This window comes from Diplotaxodon limnothrissa, linkage group LG13, assembly GCF_057381915.1.
Source record: "Diplotaxodon limnothrissa isolate DT_005_m linkage group LG13, D_limnothrissa_male_GT1.1, whole genome shotgun sequence".
In the NCBI taxonomy this organism is placed as follows: domain Eukaryota; kingdom Metazoa; phylum Chordata; class Actinopteri; order Cichliformes; family Cichlidae; genus Diplotaxodon; species Diplotaxodon limnothrissa.
The window spans coordinates 31,300,848-31,308,358 of NC_140608.1; positions in this window are offsets into that span (position 1 = coordinate 31,300,848).

Consider the following 7,511-nt stretch of genomic DNA (forward strand, 5'->3'; position numbering starts at 1 on the left):
TTATCTTATAGAACTCAAGGTCTCCGTGCTGGGCAAACAGGTTTTGCAGCTGTTTGAACTAAGATTTCCAAGTTATTCACATAATGAAAACCTATACTTTGTTTCGGTCGAGTTCCCCATTCAAATGCATGTAACAGTGAGAAACGCACTGTCTTGGCGAAAGAAAGCGTTTTTGTACAACTTCATAGAAATAGCTGTAACTTTTGATAGAAGACTCAGACAAACATGTTTATGGCTTTATCTTATAGAACTCAAGGTCTACGTGCTGGGAAAACAGGTTTTGCAGCTGTTTGAGCTAAGATTTCCAAGTTATTCACATAATGAAAACTTATACTTTGTTTCGGTCGAGTTCCCCATTCAAATGCATGTAACAGTGAGAAACGCACTGTCTTGGCGAAAGAAAGCGTTTTTGTACAACTTCATAGAAATAGCTGTAACTTTTGATAGAAGACTCAGACAAACATGTTTATGGCTTTATCTTATAGAACTCAAGGTCTACGTGCTGGGAAAACAGGTTTTGCAGCTGTTTGAGCTAAGATTTCCAAGTTATTCACATAATGAAAACTTATACTTTGTTTCGGTCGAGTTCCCCATTCAAATGCATGTAACAGTGAGAAACGCACTGTCTTGGCGAAAGAAAGCTATTTTGTACAACTTCATAGAAATAGCTGTAACTTTTGATAGAAGACTCGGATACACATGTTTATGGCTTTATCTTATAGAACTCAAGGTCTCCGTGCTGGGCAAACAGGTTTTGCAGCTGTTTGAGCTAAGATTTCCAAGTTATTCACATAATGAAAACTTATACTTTGTTTCGGTCGAGTTCCCCATTCAAATGCATGTAACAGTGAGAAACGCACTGTCTTGGCGAAAGAAAGCGTTTTTGTACAACTTCATAGAAATAGCTGTAACTTTTGATAGAAGACTCAGACAAACATGTTTATGGCTTTATCTTATAGAACTCAAGGTCTCCGTGCTGGGCAAACAGGTTTTGCAGCTGTTTGAGCTAAGATTTCCAAGTTATTCACATAATGAAAACTTATACTTTGTTTCGGTCGAGTTCCCCATTCAAATGCATGTAACAGTGAGAAACGCACTGTCTTGGCGAAAGAAAGCGTTTTTGTACAACTTCATAGAAATAGCTGTAACTTTTGATAGAAGACTCAGACAAACATGTTTATGGCTTTATCTTATAGAACTCAAGGTCTACGTGCTGGGAAAACAGGTTTTGCAGCTGTTTGAGCTAAGATTTCCAAGTTATTCACATAATGAAAACTTATACTTTGTTTCGGTCGAGTTCCCCATTCAAATGCATGTAACAGTGAGAAACGCACTGTCTTGGCGAAAGAAAGCGTTTTTGTACAACTTCATAGAAATAGCTGTAACTTTTGATAGAAGACTCAGACAAACATGTTTATGGCTTTATCTTATAGAACTCAAGGTTTCCGTGCTGGGAAAACAGGTTTTGCAGCTGTTTGAGCTAAGATTTCCAAGTTATTCACATAATGAAAACCTATACTTTGTTTCGGTCGAGTTCCCCATTCAAATGCATGTAACAGTGAGAAACGCACTGTCTTGGCGAAAGAAAGCGTTTTTGTACAACTTCATAGAAATAGCTGTAACTTTTGATAGAAGACTCGGATACACATGTTTATGGCTTTATCTTATAGAACTCAAGGTCTCCGTGCTGGGCAAACAGGTTTTGCAGCTGTTTGAACTAAGATTTCCAAGTTATTCACATAATGAAAACCTATACTTTGTTTCGGTCGAGTTCCCCATTCAAATGCATGTAACAGTGAGAAACGCACTGTCTTGGCGAAAGAAAGCGTTTTTGTACAACTTCATAGAAATAGCTGTAACTTTTGATAGAAGACTCGGATACACATGTTTATGGCTTTATCTTATAGAACTCAAGGTCTCCGTGCTGGGCAAACAGGTTTTGCAGCTGTTTGAACTAAGATTTCCAAGTTATTCACATAATGAAAACCTATACTTTGTTTCGGTCGAGTTCCCCATTCAAATGCATGTAACAGTGAGAAACGCACTGTCTTGGCGAAAGAAAGCGTTTTTGTACAACTTCATAGAAATAGCTGTAACTTTTGATAGAAGACTCAGACAAACATGTTTATGGCTTTATCTTATAGAACTCAAGGTCTCCGTGCTGGGCAAACAGGTTTTGCAGCTGTTTGAGCTAAGATTTCCAAGTTATTCACATAATGAAAACCTATACTTTGTTTCAGTCGAGTTCCCCATTCAAATGCATGTAACAGTGAGAAACGCACTGTCTTGGCGAAAGAAAGCGTTTTTGTACAACTTCATAGAAATAGCTGTAACTTTTGATAGAAGACTCAGACAAACATGTTTATGGCTTTATCTTATAGAACTCAAGGTTTCCGTGCTGGGAAAACAGGTTTTGCAGCTGTTTGAGCTAAGATTTCCAAGTTATTCACATAATGAAAACCTATACTTTGTTTCGGTCGAGTTCCCCATTCAAATGCATGTAACAGTGAGAAACGCACTGTCTTGGCGAAAGAAAGCGTTTTTGTACAACTTCATAGAAATAGCTGTAACTTTTGATAGAAGACTCGGATACACATGTTTATGGCTTTATCTTATAGAACTCAAGGTCTCCGTGCTGGGCAAACAGGTTTTGCAGCTGTTTGAACTAAGATTTCCAAGTTATTCACATAATGAAAACCTATACTTTGTTTCGGTCGAGTTCCCCATTCAAATGCATGTAACAGTGAGAAACGCACTGTCTTGGCGAAAGAAAGCGTTTTTGTACAACTTCATAGAAATAGCTGTAACTTTTGATAGAAGACTCAGACAAACATGTTTATGGCTTTATCTTATAGAACTCAAGGTCTACGTGCTGGGAAAACAGGTTTTGCAGCTGTTTGAGCTAAGATTTCCAAGTTATTCACATAATGAAAACTTATACTTTGTTTCGGTCGAGTTCCCCATTCAAATGCATGTAACAGTGAGAAACGCACTGTCTTGGCGAAAGAAAACGTTTTTGTACAACTTCATAGAAATAGCTGTAACTTTTGATAGAAGACTCGGATACACATGTTTATGGCTTTATCTTATAGAACTCAAGGTCTCCGTGCTGGGCAAACAGGTTTTGCAGCTGTTTGAGCTAAGATTTCCAAGTTATTCACATAATGAAAACTTATACTTTGTTTCAGTCGAGTTCCCCATTCAAATGCATGTAACAGTGAGAAACGCACTGTCTTGGCGAAAGAAAGCGTTTTTGTACAACTTCATAGAAATAGCTGTAACTTTTGATAGAAGACTCGGATACACATGTTTATGGCTTTATCTTATAGAACTCAAGGTCTTCGTGCTGGGCAAACAGGTTTTGCAGCTGTTTGAACTAAGATTTCCAAGTTATTCACATAATGAAAACCTATACTTTGTTTCGGTCGAGTTCCCCATTCAAATGCATGTAACAGTGAGAAACGCACTGTCTTGGCGAAAGAAAGCGTTTTTGTACAACTTCATAGAAATAGCTGTAACTTTTGATAGAAGACTCAGACAAACATGTTTATGGCTTTATCTTATAGAACTCAAGGTCTCCGTGCTGGGCAAACAGGTTTTGCAGCTGTTTGAGCTAAGATTTCCAAGTTATTCACATAATGAAAACCTATACTTTGTTTCAGTCGAGTTCCCCATTCAAATGCATGTAACAGTGAGAAACGCACTGTCTTGGCGAAAGAAAGCGTTTTTGTACAACTTCATAGAAATAGCTGTAACTTTTGATAGAAGACTCAGACAAACATGTTTATGGCTTTATCTTATAGAACTCAAGGTTTCCGTGCTGGGAAAACAGGTTTTGCAGCTGTTTGAGCTAAGATTTCCAAGTTATTCACATAATGAAAACCTATACTTTGTTTCGGTCGAGTTCCCCATTCAAATGCATGTAACAGTGAGAAACGCACTGTCTTGGCGAAAGAAAGCGTTTTTGTACAACTTCATAGAAATAGCTGTAACTTTTGATAGAAGACTCAGACAAACATGTTTATGGCTTTATCTTATAGAACTCAAGGTCTACGTGCTGGGAAAACAGGTTTTGCAGCTGTTTGAGCTAAGATTTCCAAGTTATTCACATAATGAAAACCTATACTTTGTTTCGGTCGAGTTCCCCATTCAAATGCATGTAACAGTGAGAAACGCACTGTCTTGGCGAAAGAAAGCGTTTTTGTACAACTTCATAGAAATAGCTGTAACTTTTGATAGAAGACTCGGATACACATGTTTATGGCTTTATCTTATAGAACTCAAGGTCTCCGTGCTGGGCAAACAGGTTTTGCAGCTGTTTGAACTAAGATTTCCAAGTTATTCACATAATGAAAACCTATACTTTGTTTCGGTCGAGTTCCCCATTCAAATGCATGTAACAGTGAGAAACGCACTGTCTTGGCGAAAGAAAGCGTTTTTGTACAACTTCATAGAAATAGCTGTAACTTTTGATAGAAGACTCAGACAAACATGTTTATGGCTTTATCTTATAGAACTCAAGGTCTCCGTGCTGGGCAAACAGGTTTTGCAGCTGTTTGAGCTAAGATTTCCAAGTTATTCACATAATGAAAACTTATACTTTGTTTCGGTCGAGTTCCCCATTCAAATGCATGTAACAGTGAGAAACGCACTGTCTTGGCGAAAGAAAGCGTTTTTGTACAACTTCATAGAAATAGCTGTAACTTTTGATAGAAGACTCGGATACACATGTTTATGGCTTTATCTTATAGAACTCAAGGTCTCCGTGCTGGGCAAACAGGTTTTGCAGCTGTTTGAACTAAGATTTCCAAGTTATTCACATAATGAAAACCTATACTTTGTTTCGGTCGAGTTCCCCATTCAAATGCATGTAACAGTGAGAAACGCACTGTCTTGGCGAAAGAAAGCGTTTTTGTACAACTTCATAGAAATAGCTGTAACTTTTGATAGAAGACTCGGATACACATGTTTATGGCTTTATCTTATAGAACTCAAGGTCTCCGTGCTGGGCAAACAGGTTTTGCAGCTGTTTGAACTAAGATTTCCAAGTTATTCACATAATGAAAACCTATACTTTGTTTCGGTCGAGTTCCCCATTCAAATGCATGTAACAGTGAGAAACGCACTGTCTTGGCGAAAGAAAGCGTTTTTGTACAACTTCATAGAAATAGCTGTAACTTTTGATAGAAGACTCAGACAAACATGTTTATGGCTTTATCTTATAGAACTCAAGGTCTACGTGCTGGGAAAACAGGTTTTGCAGCTGTTTGAGCTAAGATTTCCAAGTTATTCACATAATGAAAACTTATACTTTGTTTCGGTCGAGTTCCCCATTCAAATGCATGTAACAGTGAGAAACGCACTGTCTTGGCGAAAGAAAGCGTTTTTGTACAACTTCATAGAAATAGCTGTAACTTTTGATAGAAGACTCAGACAAACATGTTTATGGCTTTATCTTATAGAACTCAAGGTTTCCGTGCTGGGAAAACAGGTTTTGCAGCTGTTTGAGCTAAGATTTCCAAGTTATTCACATAATGAAAACCTATACTTTGTTTCGGTCGAGTTCCCCATTCAAATGCATGTAACAGTGAGAAACGCACTGTCTTGGCGAAAGAAAGCGTTTTTGTACAACTTCATAGAAATAGCTGTAACTTTTGATAGAAGACTCGGATACACATGTTTATGGCTTTATCTTATAGAACTCAAGGTCTCCGTGCTGGGCAAACAGGTTTTGCAGCTGTTTGAACTAAGATTTCCAAGTTATTCACATAATGAAAACCTATACTTTGTTTCGGTCGAGTTCCCCATTCAAATGCATGTAACAGTGAGAAACGCACTGTCTTGGCGAAAGAAAGCGTTTTTGTACAACTTCATAGAAATAGCTGTAACTTTTGATAGAAGACTCAGACAAACATGTTTATGGCTTTATCTTATAGAACTCAAGGTCTACGTGCTGGGAAAACAGGTTTTGCAGCTGTTTGAGCTAAGATTTCCAAGTTATTCACATAATGAAAACTTATACTTTGTTTCGGTCGAGTTCCCCATTCAAATGCATGTAACAGTGAGAAACGCACTGTCTTGGCGAAAGAAAGCGTTTTTGTACAACTTCATAGAAATAGCTGTAACTTTTGATAGAAGACTCAGACAAACATGTTTATGGCTTTATCTTATAGAACTTAAGGTCCCCGTGCTGGGAAAACAGGTTTTGCAGCTGTTTGAGCTAAGATTTCCAAGTTATTCACATAATGAAAACTTATACTTTGTTTCGGTCGAGTTCCCCATTCAAATGCATGTAACAGTGAGAAACGCACTGTCTTGGCGAAAGAAAGCTATTTTGTACAACTTCATAGAAATAGCTGTAACTTTTGATAGAAGACTCGGATACACATGTTTATGGCTTTATCTTATAGAACTCAAGGTCTCCGTGCTGGGCAAACAGGTTTTGCAGCTGTTTGAGCTAAGATTTCCAAGTTATTCACATAATGAAAACTTATACTTTGTTTCGGTCGAGTTCCCCATTCAAATGCATGTAACAGTGAGAAACGCACTGTCTTGGCGAAAGAAAGCGTTTTTGTACAACTTCATAGAAATAGCTGTAACTTTTGATAGAAGACTCAGACAAACATGTTTATGGCTTTATCTTATAGAACTCAAGGTCTCCGTGCTGGGCAAACAGGTTTTGCAGCTGTTTGAGCTAAGATTTCCAAGTTATTCACATAATGAAAACTTATACTTTGTTTCGGTCGAGTTCCCCATTCAAATGCATGTAACAGTGAGAAACGCACTGTCTTGGCGAAAGAAAGCGTTTTTGTACAACTTCATAGAAATAGCTGTAACTTTTGATAGAAGACTCAGACAAACATGTTTATGGCTTTATCTTATAGAACTCAAGGTCTACGTGCTGGGAAAACAGGTTTTGCAGCTGTTTGAGCTAAGATTTCCAAGTTATTCACATAATGAAAACTTATACTTTGTTTCGGTCGAGTTCCCCATTCAAATGCATGTAACAGTGAGAAACGCACTGTCTTGGCGAAAGAAAGCGTTTTTGTACAACTTCATAGAAATAGCTGTAACTTTTGATAGAAGACTCAGACAAACATGTTTATGGCTTTATCTTATAGAACTCAAGGTTTCCGTGCTGGGAAAACAGGTTTTGCAGCTGTTTGAGCTAAGATTTCCAAGTTATTCACATAATGAAAACCTATACTTTGTTTCGGTCGAGTTCCCCATTCAAATGCATGTAACAGTGAGAAACGCACTGTCTTGGCGAAAGAAAGCGTTTTTGTACAACTTCATAGAAATAGCTGTAACTTTTGATAGAAGACTCGGATACACATGTTTATGGCTTTATCTTATAGAACTCAAGGTCTCCGTGCTGGGCAAACAGGTTTTGCAGCTGTTTGAACTAAGATTTCCAAGTTATTCACATAATGAAAACCTATACTTTGTTTCGGTCGAGTTCCCCATTCAAATGCATGTAACAGTGAGAAACGCACTGTCTTGGCGAAAGA